This window comes from Pelodiscus sinensis, chromosome 19 (genome assembly GCF_052426305.1).
Source record: "Pelodiscus sinensis isolate ZL-2025 chromosome 19, ASM5242630v1, whole genome shotgun sequence".
Lineage (NCBI taxonomy): Eukaryota > Metazoa > Chordata > Testudines > Trionychidae > Pelodiscus > Pelodiscus sinensis.
The window spans coordinates 22,653,322-22,668,325 of record NC_143070.1 but is presented as its reverse complement, the minus strand read 5'-3'; the positions used below and the strand labels follow the sequence as shown (position 1 = coordinate 22,668,325).

General features: G+C 52.7%; 4 non-coding genes across 4 annotated transcripts; 1 reads left to right on the top strand and 3 right to left on the bottom strand.

Moving 5' to 3' along the window:
• Nucleotides 1-3,320: 3,320 nt before the first annotated feature.
• On the bottom strand, nucleotides 3,321-3,536 carry LOC142821669 (small nucleolar RNA U3). Its single transcript, XR_012898357.2, has one exon. It is a non-coding gene; the product is annotated as a small nucleolar RNA U3 (small nucleolar RNA).
• A 4,696-nt stretch (nucleotides 3,537-8,232) lies between these two features.
• TRNAF-AAA (transfer RNA phenylalanine (anticodon AAA)) lies at nucleotides 8,233-8,314 on the bottom strand. The gene has a single exon. It is a non-coding gene; the product is annotated as a tRNA-Phe (tRNA).
• Nucleotides 8,315-12,416: 4,102 nt separating this feature from the next.
• On the bottom strand, nucleotides 12,417-12,488 carry TRNAE-UUC (transfer RNA glutamic acid (anticodon UUC)). Its single transcript has one exon. It is a non-coding gene; the product is annotated as a tRNA-Glu (tRNA).
• Nucleotides 12,489-14,617: 2,129 nt separating this feature from the next.
• Nucleotides 14,618-14,689, top strand: TRNAC-GCA (transfer RNA cysteine (anticodon GCA)). Its single transcript has one exon. It is a non-coding gene; the product is annotated as a tRNA-Cys (tRNA).
• The last annotated feature ends 315 nt before the right edge of the window (nucleotides 14,690-15,004 follow it).

Below are 15,004 nucleotides of genomic sequence, written 5' to 3'. Positions count from 1 at the left end.
CCAGACAACATCACTGACTGCAAAAGTGCCACCATTCCCCATTTCCCTGCAGCCCTGGCAGTGTCTGGCTCTGTGGACACAGATGGCTACTGCTCAGTGGGCAGAGGCTCTAACATGCACATCTCCCCCAGCCACTGGGGCTGTAGAGTTGCCTTTGAGGTTTGGCACAGTTGAGGGGAGGAAGAAGTGCAGCAAATGTTGATCACCTGGCTTGTAAATCCCTTGGTCCTAGGGTTTGGGTTGGAGTCCTCAGGAAGGGACCTGGCCTTCTTCGATTTGCTCATTTCTTGAGGGCACAGAATTAAGGAGAGAGAATTTTTTAACCCCCCAGCAATCTGAGTTGGCCAAGGAGTTAGTAAGAAATTTTTTGTCAACATTTAAGTAGAGACAAGGAAACCCTCAGGGGTGTTTCTGTGTGTTTGTAGACCAAGGTTCATTCAAGTGGTTTGTTTTTTTGTGGACCTGCCTCGACCGCACTCCTAGAGACTCTGAAACAAAGAAGACACATGAGAAGAACCCAACTTTCTTCCTTTTGCTGTGACGTGGATGGATCTAGCTCAGGTGTCACTCAGGGGGTCTGTCTGCAAGTGAAGTACCTGTGACAGCTCCTGTGCTCCTCTGCCCCTCATCAGCAATGCCATATACTTGGGGGAGCACATGCTCTGAGACTTGTAGAAGAGACAACCTGGACCAGCCACCATTAGTCAAACACCCTTTGATAGCTCAGCTGGCAGAGTGGAGGACTGTAGCACGTGCTTGGCAAGTAATCCATTGGTTCAGTTTGGTTGTTGAAGGAGACAACACATAACTGGCTCCAGCCCCCACTCAGTAACCTGGGGAAATGACCCACCAGGCTTGGGCCCCTCAGAGGCAACAATTCCCCACTGGCCAGGGCAGAGCCTCCCTCTCACACAGTCCTGGAGCCTTCTCTCCCTGGTCCTGCCTCCCCCATTTCACTCAGCTCTCACTGATTGGTTGTACCAGGGAGGGGCCTCACTACTAGTCAGTGTTCCTGTTCCAGGAGCAGGGTGAATTTTGTCTTGTGAACCAATATGAGGTCATGTGAGTCTGTTCGGGGGTGAGCCCCCGCAGCACCTGCCAGTTACTAACATATCTTAGCTACACGTTATGGGAGAAAGACACTAACCCAAGGGATAATTAACACTGGGCTGTGGCTAGTCTCTGCCTTCCCCAGGGCCAATAGGAAACAGATGGGAGACAAGCCATGAGGCTGATCCAAGAAGCTGGCTAACTCCAGTGTGAGAAGCACATGGAAATAGACCCAGAAGCAGATGAGAGAACAGCATGAAGACATCAGGGCTACGTCTACATTTGCATGATCTTGTGCAAATACTCTTTAGCACAAAGGTTCTTGCCAGGGCCGTCCTTAGGCATACGCGGAGTATGCAGTCGCGTAGGGCACCACACTTTCTGGGGCACCACTCTGCTGGCCCGGCATGGAAGGGAAGCATACGCGTGCGCTCTGCACCCGAGCCAGTAGGGGCACTGCCAGCTCTTACGGCCCCACCAGAAGACACCACCGGGCCTAGGGACTCTGGCGAGGAGGCCAGCAAGCTGACCCTGGCTGGGGAAGGGGAGTTGACAGTCCTTGCGGCAGTGTTGGGAGGAGCCGGGTCTGCACCGGGGACAGGGTCACACACGGTGAGCCAGAGGGGGCGGGGTAACGCGTGGCTTGGCGTTGCAGTGCCATTTTTAAAAACAGCCAAGCCGCGCCTCAGCAGGAGATGCGCTGAGCAAGGCGCAGGGGCATAGAGCATCGCTAGAAGCGGGACTATCATCTTGTGATGGTCCGGGGCTGCGAGCACTGAGTGGCCCGGCTCCGGCACGTAGTCTGGAGCCCGGGCTGTGGGGACTCCCAGGGTCCAATCGCAGCAGACTCCAGCCCAGCAAACGGGAAGGAAAAAGGGAGGCGAGGTGAGGCAAGGTGGGGGTGGGAGAGGAAGGGGCTTGTGCTGATGGGAGGGGGGCAGGTCAGGAGAAGAAAGGGGAAGGCACCAAGGGGTTGGGGTGCAGGAGAGACTAATGTGGTGGGGGGACAAGTGCAGACAATGAGGAAAAGGGCAGGAGGGGAGGTGTCAGTGGGAGGGGGGACAGGGTGATGCTGAGAGAGGAGAGGAGAGGGCATTGGGAACTGGAAAGGGAGGTGCTGGGGAGAAGGCTTAAAAGAAGGGGTGGGCATGAGAAAGGTGGGAATGGAGCAAAGCATGTGTGAGGGCACAGAGGGACAGGAGGGGAATGGAGCAGAGACTGGTGAGGGGGTGGGCATCAGGAAAAAAGAGGGCAAAGGGGGAAAGGGCAGTAAGGGAAGAGGAAGGAACCAGGAAGGTCCAGGGCTAAGGGAAGGTGCAGGTGCAAGGGGATTCTGGAGGTGAAGCAGAAAGGCAGACACCTGCAGGTAGAGGCCAGCACCAGAGGAGAGAGGCAGAACAAGTATGGAGAGGGAGGTGTTAGATGAGGAGAGGTAGCTCAGCTGATCAGAGTGGGGCTACTGGAGGAGTGGGCACAGGGGGGAGAGAAGGGCTGGTGGAGGGGGGCATGTCTCAGGAAGGCTGAGGGCAGTGAGAAGGGCAGGAGTCAGGAGGGCAGAGGATGGTGGGGGGCTGGAGGCAGCAGGCACCAGGGGAACTGATGGAGCAAGGGGAGGAGACATGGCAGCAGAGGGAAAAGGTAGAGGTTTATAAGATATTTATTAATAACTTGGGTGCCAAAACAAGCCACATGAACTCAGTACTGGTGCACAACACAAAATTCATTCTGCTCATGGGAGGAAACTCTTAGGCTATGTCTACACTGGCACTCTTTGCGGAAGAGTTCTTGTGCAAAAACTCTTCCAGAAGAGAGCATCTACACTGGCATGTGCCTTTGTGCAAGAGCATCCATGCCAGTGTAGACGCTCTCTTGCGCAAGAAAGCCCTAATGGCCATTTTCACCATAGGGCTTTCTTGCGCAAGAAATTCATGTTGCCTGTCTACATGGCCTCTTGTGCAAGAACAGTTGCGCAAGAAGGCTTATTCCTGAGCGGGAGCATCATAGTTCTTGCGCAAGAATCCCTGATTTCACTCATTAGAATGTCAGTGTTCTTGTGCAAGAACTCCCCGTCAGTGGAGACAGGCAGCAAGTTTTACCGCAAAAGCATTTGCTTTTGCACAAAATCATGCCAATGTAGATGTAGCCCAGCATCAGTACCAGAGCAATACAAATAAAACCAGGAATTAAGGAAAAGCCAGAACAGGATGATAAAGTGAAGCACCTGTTGCTCCCTACTTCAAAACTAACTTTGAACTTTTTGACATTAGCCAACCACTCAGCCTGTGCTCTCTTCCTCTAGTTTCCTAATAGGAAAGAAAGAATAATCATCAACAGCAGACAACAACAACATTAAAGCAACACTGTCTGCTCACTTCGTGCTCAGAAGAGAACACTATCACTCATCCTCATGGCTACCAAGGCCAAACATTTTCAGCTACATTTCTTTAGTTACCAACTATAGAAACAATTGCCGAAAGCACAGTCTTATCAGAGCCCTCCTTGATACACACTCACACTCATGTGCATTCACTTTCTCCTCATGGGGAATGTTTTCACACAAAACTTAGAAAACTAAAGAACAGAAATAATCTCAGCAAAGTGCTTGTCCCATTCAAACACACTCCACTAGATTTAGAAATCTGCATATTAGAATATGCCCCATGTCCGTTTTTACAGAAATATGCCTCCTGATTAGCATGTGGAGCACCTGGCACCCAATCAAAATCTCTTGCTGTTTCTTCCTGAAACTGCAGTTCCTGGGGCTCCTTTAAGTTAGCTGTAACAAACTGTCAGTCTGTGGACCAGCTGGGTCCAGGAACCCGTGCCTGCCAGGCAGAGGTGGAAAGTGACTAAGTAGAAATACTTGATTACACTACTCAAGACCTTTTTTGGGTATTTCTACTTTACTCAAGTAATTTATTTTTGTCACTCTTTGACTTTTAATCCAGTTGGGTTTTTATAGACAATATTGTACTTTTTACTCCACTCCCATTTCCAGAGGCGCTGGGTTGCTCACGACTTGCACCATTCTGATTTGCTAAAGCCCAGCTGCATATGCAAGCACCAGTCATCCAAAAAACAGCCAATCCACAAGCACAATGCCCCTGACAAGGAAGGAGCTTTTTAATAGCTGCTCTGACACCTTGTAATTCAAACCCAGTATCCCTGCAAGCCCTGCCAGCCTGAGACCTGAGCGAGCAGGGTGGCTGCCCAGGGTTTCGTGCTGAGGGGGTGATATGAGCAGTCTCATGTGACCTTACCTGGGGCCAGGCAGCTAAACAGGAGGGAACCCAGCAGCTTGGGTCGGGGGGACAGAGGCACTTACTTATGTCGGGTGAATCCTCTTCTCTGGGGGGAGCAGAAGCAGGGTGGGTGGGTGCCGGGGGCAGGGGCTCCCCATTCTCCCTGGGACAGAGGCCCCTGTAGAAGCCCTGTGGGGGGAGGTGGGGCAGGCTGTGCTGGAAGAGGCTGGGGGTGGGCAGCTGAGTGGGGTGGGGATTGAAGAACAGGACCCAGAAGCCTGATGCTGAAACTCCCCCTTAATCTGGAGTTTCACACCCTGACGGATCAGAATAAAGTGTCTCAAAGGAGCTACAGCCCCACAGCCCAGCCTAGGGATGGCTCAGCCAGTGGTTTAGATGCACCGGGACACAGAGAGACTCAGGAGCTGCTCAGAGATAACCACTGGCGAGAAGCAGAACAATTCCCTGAGCAGTCGATTGGTTCTGGCTCATTTGCTGGGACTTAAGGAGAACAACAAATTCCTGTGACTGGCCCCTGCTCAGCCAATCAGAACTGGGACTAGAACTGGAAGGCTATGTCTACACTGGTGGGCTGTGTCTACACTGGCAGGTTATTGCGCAAGAAGGGCCACACTGCCCACTCGCTCTTGTGCAAGAAGTTTTACAGTAAAGTGTGGTAAGAAAGGGCTTCTTGCGCAAGAGCTCTTCTCTTTTCTAGCAGATGTAAGTCTTCTTGCGCAAGAGCTCAGGACAGGGGTTTCTTGCACAAAAGAGCATCCACACTGCCATGGATGCTCTTGCACAAAAGTACAGCTCACACAGCAGCATGCATTCTTGCACAAGAACCTGCCAGTGCAGATATAGCCCATGGGACCTTTAGGAACAAAGTCCAGCCCCCTGCCTCACAGCAGGACTAAACACCATCCAGATCTCACCCAAGAAGGGAAGCTACTAGAAGTGGGGTTTGAACCAATGCAGACAAACATCCATTGGATCTTAAGTCCAACACCTTAACCACTCCGCTATCCTGGTGGTATTAGGAAAATCAGACATGAGAAAGGTCTCTCCCCAAACAGCCCAGGGACTCACTCTCAGAGCATCTGCCCGTCCCATCTCTGTGCCAGGGCTTCCCACCATGAGGGCGAGAGATGCCCCCTCCCCACATTGAGGAGGGAAGCAGGGAAAAGGGAAGCCAAACAAGACAAAACCCAACGTCCCCAGGGATTCTGAGGGACAAAGGCCTGGTGGGGAAAATTCCCTCCCCCCCTTCACCCAGTGTTTTCCCTGCCTTGCATTTGGCCAGCCCCCATGGATCAGGCCAGTGTTTCCAGCCTTAGTGTTTATACCATGGACGGACAAACCATTCACAAACCTTTGCCAGACCGGTAACATTTTATTTACATATCACTGTGCATGCGCAGACTGCACTGAGCACCGCACCGGGCTAAAATCTACTCACCACGGGTGGGTAGATTGCCCTAATTGCCGAGCCCTGCATATCTGCATACACATTATTCAAATAAGTGTAAATATCTGCAAATGCTGATCTGCTCACTCCCCCAACCTTGCACGTGCTGGGAACTGGGAGCAGTTTCCCTGGACCCAGGCTGGGATCAAAGCCCCCTCTGCTGGGAGCAGCCCTGGGCTAGATCCGCCCCCTATACCCCTGGGGGGGGCTGCTCTCTGCAGAAGGGAAGGGGGTATCTCTTACCTGCCCCCGCAAGGGGCAGGGACTGGGCTGGGGGCACTGCCCTGGGAGAGGTTCCTACATCGCACCGGCACTGCGGGAGATTCCCCCTCCTGGCAGGTGGCACTGGGGGAGCTCTGAGGCTCCAGAGCAAAGGCCTCCAGCTCCCCAGTCCCTGGGATTAGGAGGTCCTGGAACCAGGCCCCCTGGAGTAGCACTGTGGGTAGGGGGCTCTGACCCACAAGGCGGCTGGCCCCAGAGACCAGGGCCTAAGCTTGCCCAGGCTCACGCCAAGGGGCTTTCTGTGGTGCCGGACGGGGGAGGGAGGCCAGGCCCAGGCCAGTGGGAGAAGGGGCAGCGCTTGCCAGGGAAGCAAGGGGAGCTGCAGGGAGTGAGATGCGGCGTTTCTGCCTGGTGTCACTCAAGGGTCCTTCTGCAGGTGAAGCGCCTGTGACACCCCTGTGCTGCTGGGTTCTCCTGCCCCTCCCCTGGGAGGCCGTCCCCTTCAGGGGGCTCTTGCCCTGGCACTTGTCCAAGGGCCACCTGGGCAAAGCAGCCTGCCCTGGGCACCTTCCATAGCTCAGCTGGCAGAGCAGAGGCCTGTAGTAGGTGCTTAGCAAGTGCCCGTAGGTTGCTAATTCAACTTCAGCTGAAAGGAGAGATTCTTCTCCCTCCCCTTGGCTGCAGGCCTGGCATTAGGACCAGGTGGCTGCCTGGGGTCTGCCCCTTTGGGGCCTGCTGCTACAATTGACAAAAAGGTTTTGGGTACCAGCTGCCAATCAAATGTCTTGGGCTGTGCAGGCCTTGAGTCATGGCAAGAGCTGGAGGTGAATGGCTGCACTTTGGAATGGGAAGGGGGTGTCTGGAACCATAAAGTAGAACAGTTTTAGGGTTGCTTCCCAGGAGGGCACCATGGCTTAGTTGGCTAAAGCACCTCTCTAGTAAGCAGGAGATCCTGGGTTCAACTCCCAATGGTTCCTTGTTGCCAGGTCAATGTGTCTTTTCTTCCCACCATTCTTCAACATGTATCTTGAGTTGGTTTTACCTTCAGTTGAGCTTGATGGTGCTCTCACAGTGGGAGTAGGATAGTAGCAAAGAGCAGGAGGTGCCCTGGGGGTTTGGTTTAGTGAGGCTTAGCTAGACTTGCTAAATCAAGCTCTGGAAGATGGATTGCAGTAGCGATCTCCACCTGAGTGAAGACATGGCCTAATGATGCAATTAGTTAGATGTCGACACTAACAGGCTCACTATAGGTAACTGATAGAGGCTACATCTACACTAGAAGTTTTCTCTGTAAAAAATACGTTAATGAGGAACTCAATTGCATGAGTCCTGATCTCATTTGCATATTTTCTGCCAATGGGATTGTTGTGCAAAAACAAGCAGTGTGAACATTTTTTTGCACAAATCCCCCTTTTTCCACAAGATTCTTATGCTCCCAAAAAAGAGGTTTCCTGATCTTGCAGAAAAAGGGGGTTTTGCACAAACAGAAAACTTCCATGCTGCTTGTTTTTGCACAACAACCCCAGCACAAAACCAGTTTGTCAGAAAATATGCAAATTAGATCATGACTCATGTAACTGAGACCCTCATTACCAGGGCTCTGCAAATAATGTAATCTACTCGCCCATGGATGTAAGTAATTACATCCCAGAAGAGCTGGAGCAGAGCGATCTGCGTGTGCGCAGAGCGCAGAACCATGCGAAACCGTGTGGCTGGCGAGCAGAGCTCCCCGCTGCTTGGCAAGCACTGCTCATTAGCACATCTTTTGCTGAGAAAACTCACAGTGTAGACACAACCGGAGACTCTGGTGCTGATCATGCAATAGAAGCACATTATGTTTAAACAGCTGCCATGTGAATGTACCTGAAAGTCACAAGGATCAATGATCTGTGTGAAAGGCAGGTGGCCAGTAATTAGAGCCCCATGTATGTTGTGTGCATAAAGGAAGGTAGGAATGTGCACTGGGTAGTCTGATAATGGTGTTTAGTGAAAAGTAATAGGTGTAACGGCGTTGCGCAAGAGGGTTTTTCTTGCACAAGAAGGGGCAGTGTAGACGCTCCTTCTGGTGCAAGAGCCTCTTCTGAAAAAAATGGTGGCTCCTTAGCTATGCAAATGAGGCTCATGCAAGAAGCTGCAAGTGTAGACATAGCCCAGGTGTCCCTTCTGCTGCGCCAGGCACGTTCTTCTCCGGGGTCTCAGGACTTGAGTACCTTGTTGCCCTACGAATGGGTGTGACCAAAACACAAACCTCACTGGGAGCAGGATTTGAACCTGCACAGGGAAGCATTATTAGATTTTTAGTCTAACGCGTTAACCACTCAGCCATCACAGCACTGAGTCCTACCACCTCAGGGAAAATGGTAAATAATTGCAGTGCCCAGGCCTGATGTCACCTGACAGAATTCACACAGCAAACCATTTCAACAGTCATGCAGAGGGGTCCTGGCTGCTCTGGTCTGAGGCTGCCTTGGAGGTGAATTCTGCTTCCAGGTCTTCTCTCCTCCTTCTTGGTCTTCTTCCTTCCTTTCCCTTTCCCTCCTTCTTCCTCTTCTCGTTTCCCCTTTTCCTTCTTCTCCCTGGTCTCCTTCTTGGACCCCAGTTTATAGAGTGAAAATTGAGTCCTGCTTAACCAATTATTTTAGTATAATTTTACTAACCAAAGATAACATACTATTACGATTTACCTAACCAATCATACTGCACCACCTTTGTTGATTTTCCCCCAGCAAAATTAATTATACAGCAGACAGAAACAGTTACAATCCAGACAGCGAACACACAGACAAACAATAGGAAAGCGAGGAGGATAATCAAAGAATGCCAATTGCACAAACACAACTATTGCTAAGGAGTTTTTTGCCAGACAAAGTGCTGTTAACTAAGTTTTCTCCACCCACCTTCAGATCTGTTTCTTCCTTGGTGACAGTGGGTGTCATTAGGATCCAAGCCCCTTCTCATAGCCTAGTGTGACCCTATTGAAACACCATTTAGATGGAATGCAAGCCCAAGCTCTACAGTTAATTGCTGCCACTCTTCAGTCTGGCTGCAGAAGGCTTTACTTTATATTTGCCAAATAGCTAGAGGTCTTCCGCTGGATCCATATTGTTACAGAACCTTTCCAAGTATAAGACCCACAAGCACAATCAACACAACTGCAAGGAGACTCAAACCCTTAGTGTTCTGACCCAAAGTCAGATGCCTGATCTTTTAGGCCACACAGTGTTGGCCTATTTAGGGATGGACATTTTGAAGTGTGTAAGAAGGGAGCAGTCTAGGTAGGCCCCCTCACCCTTTGTTCTGCCAAAGCCGGTTGGGTGGGGTGGGGTGGGGTGGGGTGGGGCTGGTTATGGGGAGGCAGAGTCCTGTTCCTGTCTCAGGGCGTCCCAGGGATGCTCCTTGCAGCTCAGGAGGAGAAAGGGGCTCTGGGTGGAAGGAAAACAAGCAAAGCTGGTCCCAGTGGGCATGTGCTGAGGCTCCAGTTCAGCCTAATTGAGTCACTGCAGGCTCATGTAGGTTCCATGATGTAAGGGGCAGCACTCAGACTCTGAATCCTGTGAGCTGAGTTCAAATCACCGTAGAACTTGCTGGGGCTGGGTTGGTTGTTGCAAAACCCTCCCACTTTATGAGCTTTGAGCTCCTTGTCTGCAGGCTCCCCAAAGAGAGAGTTCTGGGTGTCTGGAGCTCAGTCTGATGCTATGGTTTGGCTGAGATGGGCTGGGCCCTAAAACTTAACCTGCCTGGAGCTTGCTGCTTACCCTTGTGGTCCCCAGGAGCTGCCAGGCTCTGACTCTTGCTCCCCTGGTGTTAACAGGTGCCCCCCTCTAAACACTCTTCTAAATTGGTCTTTCTTGTCTCTCTCGGCATTTTTCTCCTCAGCAGTGCACAATAGAGAAGCTGTTGCCAGTGGCCCTGCAAGGAAAGATGAGCTTTGCCTTCCCCCCTCAGCCTGACTTGCTACTTGGCCCCATTCCTGCCTCTCTTCACAGGCTGACCCAGTGGTTGAAAGGGGCTGCGGCTGCTGCTGACAGGGAAGAAGCTGGGAGGCAAGATGCTGGCAGCAAGAGATTCTGACTACCTCTTTGCCCTGGGTCTCAGTGTGCCATGCCGGCCGCCAGCCACCTTGACCAAACCTCAAACTAGCTGGACTAGCCAGCCAACGTCACAATGAGTTGCTAGTGGCCCTGTCAAAGAAGAGCCCTCGGCAGCTGCAGAGACATTTGTGAGCTCAACTACCGAAGGCCGGCTAGCTCAGTTGATTAGCGTGTGGTGCTAATAACGCCAAGGTTATGGGTTCAAGTGCCATGTTGGCCACACAGTTGTTTGCTGTGGTGACTACTTCTGTCCCTGTCAAACACATGCTTTAGCTGCCTGCTATGGACAGGGAAGCAAAAACAAGCAAAAGGCTGAGAGTGTTGCAGGACTCAGGCCAGAGAACTGATAGGAGGAGGCTCCAGCCTGCACAGACCCAGAGGCTAAAAGGGCCTTGACCTGGTTGGCTTTCTCCAAAAGCAGGCAAAACTCTTCTCTTCCTTCCATTGTCCCCAGTGGGGTGACCTGATGCCCAAATTCCTGCTGCTGCAGTGGCTGGCCCAAGGCTCCCTGCAGGGGGGGGCTCCATATGTCCAGGAGACTGGGACCATGTGCACAGCCCCCAGCGCTGCTACCAACCACCTGGTCACGTGCTTCAGTGGCCCAGCAGCCCCTCCTCGGAACCTGCTCCTGCTCAAGGCCCCCCTGAACCCACCCAGGCTCCTGCTCCTCTGACTTCTGGACTAGCCAGCCCACATCACAGTGAGTTGCCCGTGGCCCCATCAGAGATGAGCTCGTGGCAGCAGCAGAGATGTCCCTGCAGCTGCCTGTGGGGTCTTTCCCAAAGGGCCACTCATGGGCCTGCTGGCTCAGCTGTTTAGAGCTTGATGCTAATAATGCCCAGGTCATGCCCAGGTCATGGGTGCAAGCCCCATGCTGGCCACAGGGGTGTTAGGTTTGGTGACTTGCCTTTGTGTAGCTGCCTGCTATGGACAAGGAAGGAGAAAGAAGCCCTTAGAGGTGAAGCAGCAGGAGGGAAGCAAGGAGCAGAGTGTCAGCTGCCAGGCGAGAGTCACAGGTGCCCCTCTGCCTCCTGGGACCGCCCCTCCCTGAGCCGCCAGCCCCCTGTCTCTCACCGTGCACCCCTTGGGGAGTCCACTCATGCTCCCATTGCCTGGCGGTGACAGAAGCGATGGAGACAGGCTCCAGGGGGCAGAGTTGCCCCACTGGGAAAGTTCCTGCTACACAGGGGAGAGGCAGCGGCTCCCTCCACATGGTCTCCAGCCGGCTCCCTGGGGGTGGGGCCTTGGCTGCTTCCTTGCTGACCTAACAAGAGATCTCTTTGCCCCGCCTCCATGAACTCCTCACAAAGCTGATTGGCTGGCTGAGAATGCCACCCAAGGGGACAATTGCTCAGCTGCTCCCTGAGTGACAGAGCAGACTGATCGGAGGTGTCAGTGGAGCAGGTCACCAGCCCAGCCCCTGAGCTCAGCTCATGCGGGAGACAGCCAGGCAGGAGTCAAAGCCAGGCAGGGCCAGGGGTCGGGAAAGGGGCGACTCAGAGAACAGAGACAGGGGTGCAGTAAAGAACATCCAGAAATCCAGCCTAACTCCTTGGCCGGCTGCCATGCGAACCACAACTCCATCTGTAGCCAGCCCGCCATGCTTTCCCTGCCCAGTCCCACAGCTCCTTAATGAGCCCTGGACAGCACTGGGGAAGCCTGAGTCAGACAGTGCCCAGCAGAACCCAGCAAAGGTGGAGGGAAAGGCTGGTACTTGGGGTGGGGCCGGGGGCTGTTCTGAAAGGCTGCAGGCGCTGTTAGACCCTTTTGTCCTTCCCTGTCTCACCCCAGCGCTGAGCAACACTCAGTGTCGGTCTGAGCATCCTGCTCTGGGACGTGTCTCTGTGGCAGGAACCTGCCCAGGTGGCTCCAGCAGTGAGGCCCCTCCCTGGCAGCACCGAGCAGTGAGAGCTGAGTGAAGGGGGAGGCAGGACCAGGGGGAGAAGGCTCCATGACTGTGTCAGAGGGAGGCTCTGCCCTGGCCAGTGGGGAATCGTTGCCTCTCCGAGGGACCCAGGCCTGGTGCGTCATTTCCCCAGATTACTGAGTGGGGGCTGGAGCCAGTTCTGTGTTGTCTCCTTCAACAACCAAACTGAACCAATGGATCTTGTGCCGTGTGTGCCACAGAGCTTCCTGCAGGGCTGCCCACATGGGAGAGGGGAGGGGCAGTTTGAGTCACCCAGCTCTGCCCCTTCTGAAGGGCTTGTGAAAATGGCAGGTGCTGCCTTGGCAGTGAGGGAGAGGTGGGAAAGGGGCCCTGAGTGAACCTCTTGGGTCACAGCTGCTGTAACAATGAGGTAAGATGAATGAGTGGACAGTTGTCATGTGAAAACTGAGGCTGGTTTCCCTGACTGGGAATTGAACCCAGGCCACAGTAGTGAAAGTGCTGAATCCTAGCCACTAGACCATCAGGGACACATAAACAGGGGTCTTCCCTTACCTACACTAGCCTTTCACAGGCCACTTTCTGTCCCCTTTGGTATGTGGGTTCATTCTCTATTACCCAGAGGGGACAAGAACAGAAACCAAACAGAACATCATAACAGCAAGACTGGGCCATGTCAGTTGCCCAACTAGCCCAGGACCCTGTCTCACAACAGCAGACAATTTCATTGCCCAGTGGGAATCCTCGGGACAGACAATTGTTAAGTGATCCCTCCTGGTGCCCATTCCTAGCTTCTAGAATACACAAGCTAGGGGCACCTGCCCTGTCCATCCTGGTTAAATGCCATTGGTTGACCTTTCCTGCATTAAATTATCCAGTTCTGTTTTGGACCTTCTTGTAGATTTCACCTTCACAACATCCTCTGGCAAGGAGTTCCACTGGGCACAAAAATGCTTCTTTTTAATTTATTTTTAATTTGGCTACTTACCAGTTTCATTCTGTCACCCATGATCTTGAGTTGGAGAAAAAAAATTCTTATTGCTTTCTGCACCCGTGTCAGTATTATATGAAACTCTGTCCCATCGCCCCTGAGTCTAGACTACATCTAGACTGTGCTCTCCCCAACATCCCCTCCCGCAGAAGAAATGCAAATCTGTGGATCCTTTTTGAGGAAGAGATTTTTCCAATATTTGGCCCTGTGTAGCCCACCTGTGGTGGGTGGGGCAGGGAAACTGCTCACAACCGGGGGAATTAGCTCCGGGGGCAGAGCCCTCACTTAGCATGTGAGAGGCAGTGGGATCAATAACCACATTCCTCAGTGTCTGTGGTGTTCTCCTTCCTTCTTCTCACAGGCAGAGTCGGGGGCTCTGAGCACCCAGAGACCCCTCCCTCTTCCTCCCTGGTCTCCGAAAAAACCCACTAAGTAGGGCACGGAGCCGCTGGGCCTAGGGGAGTGTTGGGAGAGGGGCTAGTGCTCCCTTTGCACACAAGAGGTAGGAGGATTCACTCCCATCTTCTCCTGCCTGTTCGCTGGTGCTGAGGGGCCGGCCCCTTTCCTGCCGCCCCAACTCTTATTCCCACAATGCACTTTGTGCAGGGCCCGTTGGTCTTTGTGCCAAAGTGCATGGCTGGGAGCCAGGACTCAGGACCCTTCCCCAAATATACAACCCCCCTCCCCACCCTCTGTTCAGCTCACACTGTCTGGCTGCCTCCAGCATGGGCTGAGCAGGTGACCTGCCCTACAGCTGGGAGAGCATCAGGCACCTGACCACAAGTCTGATCAGTCTGGGGATCAAGCACCCAGCACCCAGCACAGGAGTAAAACTGCCCCTGGGGAACCTCAGGACAAGGAATGTAAAACCCACAGAGCACAAGGCACTGACAGCCACCAGCCCAGCCCCAGCCGGTCCCACAGAGACTTGAACTCACATTGCAAGATTCAGAGTCTTGAGTGCTGCCCCTTACACCATGGGACCTACATATACAGTTTCTTGGGGGGGGGGGGGGCACCTGGGACACTCAGGTCTCAGACTGGCTTCTGCTCTCCTGGCTTCCACCAACAGCTTCATCTCTCAGGACTCTCTGGCTACGTCTACACGGCACATTGATTTTGGAATGAGCTGTTCTTGAATAGTGATTCCAAAATAGCTTATTTTGAACTAGCACGTCTACACTGCAGGGAAACCTCAGAATAGTCCGAGGCAGGCTCCCCTAATGCAGACGAGCTACCGATTTAGAGCCCTGGGAGAAATAACTTAGAATGGGCCTAGGGAGGGGCCATTTTGAAGTAGCGGAAGTGGCGCATCTCCACACGCATTATTCTGAAATAGCTAATTGGGTACAGGCGTTATTCCTCGTAGAGTGAGGTTTGCAGAAGTTGGAATTTAGCTGTCTGATATTTCAGAATTTTTCACATTAATGGAATTGCTGCACAGACTTTGGCATTGTTATTCTAAATGGCCATTATTCCAAATTAACTTTTCTGTGTAGACATAACCTCTGTCCTGACCCAGCTCTGCTGCGTTCAAGACAAATTTCTCGTTATGGTCCATCACAGTCTGGGGTCAGTGGGGGGTCCGTCCCACCTGAGATGTGTCACACAAAAGCCTCGTGTTCCCTGTCCAGTGCCTAACAGGGGCTGCAGGCATTTGTTTTGCATGGGGGTGTAGCTCAGTGGCAGAGTGTTTGACTGCAGATCAAGTGGTCCTTGGTTCAAACCCGAGTGCCCCCTTGGGAAATCTTCTTTCAATAGAAACATTTACTTCTCCAGTTCTATTGCATCCTGGATTTCTGTTGTATGTGCATGCTTTAAAAGAATACAAACTATTAATGTTTTCTGGCACCAATACACATAAACCAGGCAAACCCTTCCCACAGCTGGAACCAGCTCAAACCTAGTGTGCGTCTGGTTTCTGTTTCCATCCATTCAACAAGGATGTGATCTAGATGCCCATGGGCAGGTCCGTGGTCTCCATGGGCTGGGCTGTGCAGAAGAACAAGAACCACACCCAGCTGGGGAGGAAGGGCTGCTGTCAACCTTCTGGAG